Source organism: Aquarana catesbeiana, linkage group LG02 (genome assembly GCF_042186555.1).
Source record: "Aquarana catesbeiana isolate 2022-GZ linkage group LG02, ASM4218655v1, whole genome shotgun sequence".
Lineage (NCBI taxonomy): Eukaryota > Metazoa > Chordata > Amphibia > Anura > Ranidae > Aquarana > Aquarana catesbeiana.
Window position 1 is genome coordinate 700,117,030 of NC_133325.1, and position 12,380 is coordinate 700,129,409.

General features: G+C 42.3%; 1 protein-coding gene across 2 annotated transcripts in view; it reads left to right on the forward strand.

Annotated features, from left to right (window-relative positions):
* Positions 1-3,436: 3,436 nt before the first annotated feature.
* LOC141129100 (transient receptor potential cation channel subfamily V member 1-like) overlaps positions 3,437-12,380 on the forward strand; it is a 105,725-nt gene continuing 96,781 nt past the window's right edge. The window contains exon 1 of one of the 2 annotated variants that reach the window (XM_073616890.1): positions 3,437-4,585. The gene's annotated coding sequence lies outside the window, so the exon portion shown is untranslated. Of the gene's footprint in view, positions 4,909-12,380 lie in introns of both variants that reach the window. The other variant, XM_073616888.1, reaches the window with a different exon arrangement.

The following is a 12,380-nucleotide window of genomic DNA, read 5'->3' on the forward strand; positions in this document are numbered from 1 at the left end:
ATGAGGACAAATCATTAACTCCATTGTTACAATGCTAAAAGATAAAAGCCAGTTCTTAATAACTAAATGTCTGAGACAGCAAAAAGACAAATGCGTCATTTAATGGAGTGCTTCTTATTCACATATACAGTATATGAAATATTTATCAGCGTGAAAATCACACGTTTTGTTGGGCTGTTCACAGTTTCCTGTGTGGTTAAGCTTGTGATGTGAAGTCAGGGCGCTTTCTTGTTCCTGTATGTAAATCACTATTGTATAAAGTATACAATATATTTGTAAGATATTACTAAACCATTATGACTGCTGTAATGGTGTCAGTGTTAAATGGAATTTTCAAAAAGAAAAGCGTGCTTGGACATGCAGCAGTTTTTGATTTAAACAAAATCATATGTTTTTCTGAGGTTGCCAGTATCTAAATTAAAGTTACAAAGTAACAATACATTCACTCTGGGCACATTCCTGCTGAATAATTTGCCTGGGAGGCCCAGACAATGAGCAGTGACAATTGTTCCATCTGCATGTGGCCTTTATTAGTAAGTTAAAGTAATTAGTAAGTAACATTTTCACTTTTTTTTCCTTAGTTTGAGTTAGTGAAGGACGGGAATCTGTTTTTTAAAAAAAAATCATGCCTACCTATCGGTTCAATGCTGTATCTGTCCCCCACCGGCTCTAGCAGAACCGATCGATCAAACACTGCCGATCGCTCAGTTCTCACAGCTCCCTAAACAGAGAGCTGGTGACTGTCAGTCACCGGCTCTCTACTCTACCCCCAGGGGCGTTGCTAGGTGGCAAAAAAACAGGGGCTTCAGCCCGAAGTCAGAGCCCAGCACGGGGGGGGTTAGTACATACCTGACGTGCGCTGACCTACTTGACACTGACCTACGCTGACCTACATGACATACACTGACCCACACTGACCTACCTGACATACACTGACCTACCTGACCTACACTAACCTACCTGACACACACTGACCTACCTGACATACACTGACCTACCTGACCTACACTAACCTACCTGACACGCACTGACCTACCTGACATACACTGACCTACACTGACCTACATGACATACACTGACCCACACTGACCTACCTGACATACACTGACCTACCTGACCTACACTAACCTACCTGACACACACTGACCTACCTGACATACACTGACCTACACTGACCTACCTGACACACACTGACCTACCTGACACACACTGACCTACCTGACCTATACTGACCTACCTGACACACACTGACCTACCTGACCTACACTGACATACGCTGACCTACACTGACCTACCTGACACACACACTGACCTACCTGACACACATTGACCTACACTGACCTACCTGAGCTACACTGATGCACACTGACCTACACTGACACACACTGACCTACCTGACCTACACTGACCTACCTGACCTACACTGACCTACCTGACCAGACTTCAGGTGTCCTCCTGCAGCTCAGCGGTGCGCCCAGCACACAGTAGAGTAGACTCCAGGCAGCCAGAGCCATAATGAGGAGAGGAGAGCTGCCCGCCAAAGCGCCGAGTGGGATCGGGATCTTCTCACAGTGGCGCGGCGGCCGCATTGTAATTCCCGCCTTCTGGAGCCTACAGCGCCTATGATGGACGTCACATGTCCCGCGGTCCCCGCATTGGACCAGTGGGACATCCATCAGTGCTGCAGGCTCCAAAAGGCGAGACCTGCTATTACCTGCTAGATCTGGTTCTCAAATTTTCCGACAACAAAATCCGTTTGCGCAAATTCCGATCGTGTGTACACAATTCTGATGTACAAAGTGCCACACATGCTCAGAATCAAGCAGAAGAGCCGCACTGGCTATTGAACTTCATTTTTCTCGGCTCATCGTACGTGTTGTACGTCACCGCGTTCTTGACGTTTGGAATTTCCGACCAATTTTGTGTGACCGTGTGTATGCAAGACAAGTTTGAGCCAACATCCATCGGAAAAAATCCATGGATTTTGTTGTCGGAATGTCCGATCATGTGTAAGGGGCATTAGTATGTGGGTCCGGACGGGTGTTGAACCTTTCTACGCTATACCTATATTGCCTAACTTGGCAGAATGATGCAGAATGATAGTTCAAATTTTTCAGGCTACAGTGTGATTGTAGTCAGAACTAAGTCTGCAAAGAGGACTTCACTCTCAGATCAGATGGTACTGAAAAAGATTATAGCGACCCAAAACATAGAGATTTCAGTATAGAGTAAAACAAAATATCATACTACTTTTTTGTGAATGATTTTGCATTACACATTAGATCATCGTTTCTCAACCCTTTTAACATGGAGGAAACCGTGACAAAAAGTTTCAAGTCACAGGGAACCCCTGCCATTAATTACTTTATCTACAGGTCACAGAACATTAGCGTGATGGTCAGTGGGAAAAATGCTCCTTACATTGGTGGTCATTGGAAGGAATCCCCCTTTGCAGACAACTAAAAAGATCATTGGTGTCAGTGGTTACATATCTGAGAGGAAGAAAATGCTCACTGCTCAAGGAACCCTGGTTGAGTAAGGCTGCATTCGGTGGAATATTGAAGTATTTTTTCTTAGTTTTTCTCTCAATTCTTGTCCTGGATCATCACTGACACAAAAGCACAGGAACTAGCATGACAGCCTCTATTATATTCTCATAATAGATTCCCTTTAAAGTGGATGCTCCCTGCAAATGCTTGAAGAACTGTATCATTGCAGAGGGCATATTACAGTATGAATTGAAAGATGTGCAATCTAATTGAACCTTTATCTTGTCTTGTTCCAGGTCAGGTAGTAAAGCAAAAGATCAATTTGAGTGCCCCAGAGCCTGCGCCTTTAATTTAGCAGTGACAGCTCCTATAAGTCTATCCTCCCAAGTTCACATTGATAGATGCAAGCTACATTGTTACAATCTTCCCTGTAACACTGTGATCTTGCCTTACAAGTGGCAGATTCCATTGCATGTCTGATGTTACTGTAGCATTGACTGGAACAATTCAATAGATGAGGCGAGAAGGAGACTTGAATCACTCTGCACCTTACCAGGGAAGTGTTAGAGCAACAGTTAGTGATGCTTCTGTCACTTCTCCCTCAGTCACAGCTCTTCTATTTGCAGTGTGCTGATTTGCACATCATTTTAATACTGATCTTCCCCTACTGGCTGTGAGGTTCAGCAATGTAAATGATCCAGACTACACAGGAGTCAGGGGGGACTCAGGGGTTTCCCTTAGACAAGGGTGCTTAGAGCTCAGCACCACAACTGATGGGGATGTCAAGAAATGACACTATAGGTTAAAGCAACATGTAGCAGAAGAAAACAGGAAGGAAATAGCTGTTTAGAAGGCAGTTTGTACTTTGCAGATCTGTATATAGAAGGGATTGCTGTGTGCAGTATTGAGCTGCAGAATCAGTTTCAGCACTGGAGAGTGAACAGTGGTGTCCAAGGAGGATGACAAACCCAACCAGCACAATGGACTCGGCACAGGAGAAGGCTGGTGAGATATGGAAGTCCTCCTGATCATGTCTGAGAATCTTTACCAGCTCTATTGATTGCATATCAATAAAAATCATCTTCACATCGCCTGGCTGAATTCCTATTTACTGCTAGACTCTACTATAAAGAACTATGCCATTCATAAATGGTGTGCTAAATGTTCATACAGCTCCTGGGGGCAATCCTGTCTTCCTCTTGGACACATTTCTGAAAAGGAATTACAAGTCCCAGCACACAAGGGAACCAACTCAAAGTCGTCTTTTTTTTTCATTTTTGTTTGAATTACAAAGGGATTTTTTTAAAACTGCAAACAGTAAGCCATTATAACTCATCATGAATCATCTCTCATCATCTGTCCACTGTTGCTCTCTGCTCAAAGCTGTCTTTCCATCATGTTGTTATCCTATTTGATTTAATAAGTCTAAAAGTGTTACAAGGACCAATAAAGCAATTTTTGATCATGGAATTGCACCTACCACTCAGCAGGCTGCTGTATTAGGACCTTGAACTTCAGTGCTGAAGGCAAGTTTATGGTATTCATGAAGACAACCCATCAGAAACTGTATTTCATGTTATCCTGAAGAAATGACAGTTGGGTTCTAACAGGTTGACATTAGCAACATCATTAGCTGCACTATTTAAATAGTTGAAATGTAATAGTTCCTCTTTTTGCTATGTGGTCACATAGGGCGTGCTCTTATCTCTGCCTTCAGTACAGCATGGGTGGTTCAGGGACCCAGCACTCCATGCAGGCAGATATTGTGTCTTTCTGGTGACAGATGTTTCCCTCATATACTGTCACTGCAAACTACTTGTAACTGCATCAGCAGACTACTGTAACAGATAAGAGTGCAGAAGTCTGAGCACAGAGGAGGGTGCTTGGCTAAAAACTGTTTAGAGTATGCAATGGAGGAACAGAGAAAAGAAAGGGAGGGATTGTGTACTGGAAGAAAAGGGGGCACTGAGCTAGAAAATGGGAGGTATAAGCTGAGGAGGGGTAAGAGGGATTTTGCAGAATGGACTCACTCTGGAGTTAGGTGCCAGTGAACTGCTACCAGAAGAAGAAATGTAGCTTTGAAGGCTATTCCAAGGGTAATAAAGAGCCTAAAAAGTCCTATAAAATAAGAATATGTTAACAACCGCCCATCATTCCAATACTTCTGTCCTCAGCACACAGGGTTAAAGCAGTGTTACTATTGCAACGTGACTTATAAAGGCAGACAGTCCATCCAATGGCATGCAAGGGCTTGTGTATGGGATTTTAGGCACTGGAATTTGCTGGGCTGCTATTGCTCTGCATTGGATTCTCATCTGTGACTCAACAGTGCAAAGAAGGGGTTTGATCAGTGTTTTGTCACTTTGTGCCTGTTTGGTGGTGTTCAGTCTGCCAGGAGTGAGACACTGTGGCTGCTTCAGTAAGTGGAGTTTAATTCTCTTTCTTTTGTATTTCTTCATTGTTCTTTCTACCTGTTAGGTTTTTTTGATCAGTTATAGCTTGGAATGTATTTCTAATGTTGTAAGCTAATGTAGCTTAGCAGACAGTCATTAGCTGGGGTAGACAGAACGTTTTCCAGTTGCTATTCATTTTATCGACAATTCTTTTAGAAGGGCACACTGTGAGTGATGGTGATGATGTTGAGCAGATAGATTCAAATATTTATGATACAAGTGATACAAACTGGTTTATAAACTAGGTATGTATCCATTGCTTACCTTTGTGTTTGTGTCTTTTTGATCATGATGGAGCACTGTCTAGATATGTGTTTGGGTTTAATGTTATAAAGGCATACCAGTTCAGAATGGCAGAATATAATGCAGGAGAAAACAAGTCCTTTAAATGCAGTTAACTCAGTGTTTGGAACACATCTAAAAAAGTATCAAACATCTACCTCAAATTAAAAAACATCACTAACCTTGGATGGTTTGATTCTCAAACAGCTTTGCTTTTTAGATACTGAGTATTACTTGGAGAGGTATTATTGGAAAGTATAGATTTTAAGTGATTCCATATGTAGGGGACCAGCAGCAGTCTAATATGTGGCTGGGTGTGTCCTCCAGTGGGCTACAGTCTACAAGTTTAGCTCTGATTCTACAATATATAGTGCACAATTCAGCAGAGGGGAGAGAGGGAGTCCCTGGGGACTGAGGGACATTGTTCCTGGGAACAAGTTAGATAACTAGCAGTGTTCTCACACAGGATCTGTGCTGGGAAAACAACACTGTGGGAGAAAACAGAGAGGCACTGTTCTCAGCACAGGCTGATAGATGTGACTTTGCTCAATTCCTGCTTGGACAGTCAAAAGAAAGACCTCCAAGATGATTTCAGACTGTAATGTTGTGCAATATGTATTTTAAACATCATACAGACCTGATTGTTAGTTAATGGTGAAAATACCAGCCAGAAGCCCATTGACAACCAGTGAAGCATGTGAGGGTATATAGACTGGCTCCACTGCTGGAAGGCAAATGGAGTTATTGCTTTGAAGGCTTGTGAGGGCTTGCCAAACATCTGATGTTTGATCCCACACACTTCCATATCTGGTCATTTGGAGATGGGTAGCTAGCTTATTTTCCTAGAGTCAAAATAAACCTAGTAGGGAAAAAACATCACTGCATTAACCCATTAAGAGTCACATTTTCATTTCAGTATACCTGTGTGCTGCAGTCTCATACTATATATCATGTTGTTGTTTGTCCTGGTTTATTAAGGGGTACCTGTATGGCTTTTCTCCTACATTCAATGGCTCCCCAAACCTCCATCTTGGCATATCCCCCTCTACTGGGTGTCATTCTTCATCTTTCCAAAACCCTGTAATGTTTCCTTAGCATAAAGCAGCAGGAGAATGATGGTGGTGTTTCCCCACCTTCCCTAATTCCTTCATTCCCTCCCCCACCCATTCCTCTTCCCATTCTCTCCCTCTCTGTTGATTTTTTCCTTCTCCTCTCATTTCTTATTGCGTAGCACATTCATTTTTCATTCTTACTCTCATTCTTTTCTTTCAACACTCTGTCAGTCTTCTTATATCCTTTATTATCAGTCATTCTCTTATTTGTTATCTTCTTATTTATGCTCTCTTTCATTTTCTCTCTTATTTCTTTTCTTATTCTTTCTCCCTCTCATATTTTTGAGTACCTTTCAAGCTCTCCTGCTCTCTAGTGACTCCTCATAATTTGTCTTTAATTTCTTTTTTGTTCTCACTTTTTTAAAGTGTTTCCAGCATTTGACCCCCCCCCCACACACACACTCACACACACACACACAATACTATTCTCCCCTTTCTCTTTCTTCTTGTCTACCTATTCCCATTATATACCTTTCCCATACCTATATCCTCTGATGTGGACTATATATATATATATATATATATATATATATATATATATATATATATATATATATATATATATATATATCCTTTTATTATCCTTTATCTCTTTCTCCTGCAGTGTCTTTCCTCCTTTTTCTTCTCTCTCATTTTCTACTCCCAGTCTCTCTCTCTCTCTCTCTCTCTCTCTCTCTCTCTCTCTCTCTCTCTCTCTCTCTCTCTCTCCCCCCCCCTATCTATGTTTCTATCACACTTCCTCTTTTAAATGCAAAAATAGTTTGTGCAACAATATTTCTAGAGATGTTTGTTATACTGATGGAATGTTTTTTTTTCCAGTGCACACAATTCTGAGGATGTTTTTTTGGTTTTTGTTTTACTTTTGTTTTTTTACTACATAAACTGTTTATATGTTAAACAATAAAAATAACAATAAAGATTAAATAAAAGTAGTTGTTAAAATGGTTGTTAAATTGCAGGTGCTTCACCCTGATGCATATTGTTACTGACCACAGAGATGTTTAGGTGTATGAGTCAGTATCTTAGTCATTCGCATATCTTCTCCAGCCAAGCTCAATTCTGGTTAAATATCTTGTAGTTTGCAGCTCTGCAAAATCCATTCCTCGCTGTCCATGGTAAATACAAATTTAAAGGGGTGGTCATGACATATTAACTGTCTCAGGAGACTGCAAAGCATTAACATTATGGGAAGAAATGTGATTAATTTACTCACACCTTTCAGATACTAGGCTCACATCCTGCTAACCGGGGTGGGGGTGTGCTGTTTCTTTAGTAAGATTGCATGCAACCTGTGTGAGGGCCTCTACCAGAGTTACTATCTAGGTAATAAATAAATTAGGATGGACTTTTGTTTCTGCCATAACACAGGCCTATTTTTAGACAGGTCCCTGGAGAAAAATTTAAGTGGATGTCTCAACAGAATGAGGGTCTAAGGCAAACACCAAAAAGTGAGGTCTTAAAGGGGACCTACATTTAAAAAAAGTGGAGATGTTCTATCCTATAAGGAACATCTAGAAATGTGAATTGTTACCTAAGCGGTACCCTATAAAATCTACTTTTTGTCTTGACTTACTCCAGAAAAGTAGCACTTGCTGTGCCATGAGCCTTATAACTGTATACAGTGTGGGATCTAAGACACTTCTGCCTCTGACTGCTAGTCTCACAAGTTGTGATATTAGGTGATGTCATTCATGTGCTGCTCACTGTTCCCCTTGCTGGAGAGAAAGCTGCACCTGAGAACCTGCAGTGCAAGCATCTTCCTGCTTCTGTTTCATTCAGTCTGTGGGTCTGTGCTTCTTCCACTTCTCCTGTTCCTTCTTGAAAATTCCACACCAGTCATCAAATCACCAGTCATCAGGAAGACAATTCTGATATAATGAAGCAAAGTCACGTTCTTCTACCAAGATGGCTGCATCCACACAGAGACACAGTTCAGAACAAGGCATGGTAAGTCTGTATTTGGATTTAGAATAGCTACAGGGAACCTACAAGAAAATATTGGTGACTAGTCCTTTGCCTTTTTTGGAGCACACCCTCCACAGTTCAGGTTCACTTTAAGTTGGTTTAAAACATGACTGTGATTTTAAAGAAGTACTCCAGGTATTGTATATTTTTACATAGTTACATTGGTCCAGCTTGAACCAATTTAACTATGTATATACCACAACTGGCCAATACCCTAGAATCTGGAAATCACAGCAGAAAACACTGCTACTCCAGTGATCGTTGCTTGCTTCCTGTCCCGTGCAAAATGGCTGACCTGATGCATTGCAAACACAGGAAGTTGGCTGCTCAGCATGGGCTCTATTCAGAGAATGCTTTGCATAGGGTCTCCATCCATCTGGTTTTGGCGGAGAGGATCGGATTGTATACCAGCGCGTGTCAGCAGACATGACACTGCTGACACCCACTGCTCCATAGAGGTGAGTGGAGTGTCAGATCAGGTCCACCTGAAAAACTGACAGGCAGACCTGATTGGACAGCCCGTGTGAAAGGGGCCTTTGTGTTTATTATTGCTTGCAGAATTCAGAACAGCTGTAGTAAGTGGGGCATTCATGCCAGCAGGAAAGCACACCTCACCCTGCACCCCAATACACTCAGAAACACCACACCTGGTACCTTAAATGTACTCAGAACATCTCCCCAAGCACACTGTTAGCCACATAGACCCATATCACCCAAATAAACTAAACACTTTTCACCATTTAAGTATTATTAAACCCCACAACTAAAGTGTAATATATTGCAGTCCTTAGATGTAGTGACAGCAGTTTTATTTTTAGGCATGTCTCCTATATTTTCACCTGGTGATCTGGTCTTTCTGTCTTAGGGTGGCCCCACTCTATGATGGAGCAACTGAGACACATTTGGATAGCAGCATACCTTATCTGGGAAGAGGGTAGTGTTAGCTGCACTAGCAAATTTAGAAGAACGTGACCAACAAATTAAAGCGGAACTCTAGCTAACACTTAGCAGCAACAGTTAATATTTTTCCTTTTGGGATAAAGATTTTACTCAAATAAATAAAATTTTACCCTTGTAAGCACTTCTGTTAGTTTGTCTCAACCCTCTAACTGCCACTTTTTCTGGACAGCTTGGTCTGTTAAAAGGAAGTTGAAAAATAATAGACTTATTGACTGGTTTACCAGGTGAAAATAAAAGAAATAAGCCTAAAAAAAGAAAACGAATGCAGCCAGCACATCTAAGAATTGGTAAGCTGTAATATATTACATTTTGGTTTTGGATTTAATACAGCTTTAATTCCAGCTTTCAGCATTCCACACCATGAACCCCATCGTCTTTATTTACCCTAGGTTCACACTTCTGCGCGTGGCTGCGGGTGTGGGAATTTCAGCGATTCCGGCAACCACCTGCAGTCAAAATGCACTGTTCTGCGGAAATGCGCAGGGCTGCCATTCATTCTGAATGACACCACCATGCATGTAAAATCGCAGTGTGGGTGCGAGAACCGCAGGGAATTTGCATGGTCAATTAAAGATCATGCGATTTCCCTGCATCTGCGTTTTTTTGGTTTTTTTTGCAGAAACACAGGCACAGAAGCCCATTGAAATTAATGGAAGGCCATGTCTATGCGGCCTGCAAACATGCAGAGATGTGACTCTAGGGTCACACTGCATTATGTACTCCAAATACACCTTAAACAACAAAATATGCACCGTGCCTTGAACCCCAATACAATCACCACACCTCATCCTGCACCCCAAATAGACTGAGGACATACTTTCTAGTACACTTAACATATAGATCGATCTTATCTCTTCAGCAGTTCAGAGCTCCCAAAAGTGAATCAATAGGATGTCACTTGTCAATATGAAGGCAGATCTTCAGCTCCTGGGCAGCATGCTTCTCACTCATGCTAAGCTCTGCAACACTGCATTCCAGTCTTGGCAAAGGCTGCCATCATGTACAATTACTAAAGGGTACTCCATACGCGGTGGTTGCTCAGAGTAATACTGAAGTCCCTTCTGAGAATGTAGACCAGCAGAAATTGCACTGCTTGCCACAATTCTCTATAAGCCAGCTCTAATAGGGCCCAATATATTCCCTTCTCAATTCCGACATTATCCTGATACTTATTGTTACCTTAGGTCTGAATGCTCGTTTATAGAAAATATAGGTGTCAATGAAGGTTTGTTAAATATTCTTAATGGCAAATGAAGTGATGGAAACTTTCCTAAACACGGGTGAAGCAAAGTGATATGTAATACAACGTTGTAGCAATAGGTCCATGTAGACCTTTGCCACATTTGATGTCCGTAGGTGAGTGGATTTGGGCTGATTTATGAAAAGTGTGAATTCTGTTTATAGCAGTCCTATAAATAAAAGCTCATATTTTCCCAGGGCAGGTCAGAGGGTGCGTGCTGATATCTGATTGGTTAAACAGAACAGCAGCCTTATTTATGCTTTGCTGCTGTTTTAATAAATCTGCCCTATTGTTCAGTTTGTTTAGAGATCATACTGCTGAGCACTCAGTGTTTTCTTAGGGTGTGTACTTTGGAAGCAGAAGGGCATACAGCTGCCTGTCGCCACCTTAAATAAATTATTTCTGTAGCATCTGTTCAGTCACTGTCTAGTAATCAAAACTGCATCTGCATTGTTAATTGATATATAATCATACGGTAGATTTGTAATGAAAAGAAGCCCAGCAATGCTTTGATTTCAAAGCCCTGTCTTTCATCATTGTTGCCCTACCTGCTCCTATACCCATTGCAAAAACAAGAAAAAAGCTACAAGCCCTATCTCATTGCTGTCTGGCAGGGTCACTGATAAGGCAGTATCCAGCCCTCCTGTACTGGCCCCAGGCATCATCAGTTCAAAAGGGGGGGGCGCAGGCACCTGCTGAGAAGGAGGGCCAGCTTACTGTCTTATTGCAGCCACTGTTTCTCTTCTGCCTCCCCCTGCAGTGCTGCAAGCTTATCTTCCTCTTTCTCCCTCTGCTGGTGGATTGGTCCTAGTGCATGCGCCCCTTCCATCTGCTTTCCGGGCCCCCTTGTGTGCCCCTCCCCCCCCCCCCCCCCCCAGCACTTCCGGCTTCCCTCCTCTGCTTTATTTATGGCTCATCTATAACATTGGATTTGATGAAAGATGCATATTAGTGTATTTCAACTGTTCATTTATTCAAAATTCTTTAAAGGAGAAGAAGGGCCAAAGCTATTGGCTGTGGGTCATGGAAGTGCACTTAGGGGGAGATTTACTAAAACTGGAGTGTGCAAAGCTTTATGCAACTCTGCATAGACACCAATCAGCTTCCAGGTTTTTTTGTCAAAGTATAATTGAACAAGCTGAAATTAGAAGCTGACTGGCTACCAACCACAGCTGCCCCAGATTCTGAGTGCTCTAGTTTTAGTAAATCTCCCCCTTAGTTCTGCACTCCTGTGACCCCTATTCAGCAGAAAGCAGGCTGAACTCTGCTGTTGGTTGCTATCACTCAGCAGGTCCAGGTTCTGGAGACATCCTGACTTTAATGTCGGCATCCACCCAGATTGGACTGGCAGCTGGCTCAGCCTCTACCAACTGGACAATATATCAGCACTGTACTTCCAGCACTGTGGCTATGAGAGATGTGGTTCTCACAAAGGGAACTTATCTCTTCATTCAGCCTCCTTTTCATCCCCCATTGTCCATTCACCAAATGCCTTGTATTCTGTAATCGGAATACAAGGCATTCTGTGAACAGTCAAGAGCTGAGAAAAGGATCATGTCATTTATCTGCCCCTCCTTTAACCTGCCATGAACATTAAAAAAATAACAACCCCCCCCCCCCCAAAAAAAGACAATCAAGCTTCGAGGGTCGTAGCTCGCCGACCTGGGGTCACAGAGAATTTGAGGGGTAGGTATATGAAGTCCTACTCCACCACTGGTCAAAATTTGGGGCTCCTACAACCAATGGTTCTGCAGATACGGGCTCAATGCAAAGCCTGTCAGAAGCTACATACAGAGTGGCCAGTTTAAATACAAGCTGGCGCACTCTGCAGCAGACTGAGAGGCTGAGCTCACAGTGCTTCTCCTCACTTCTTGTCAGA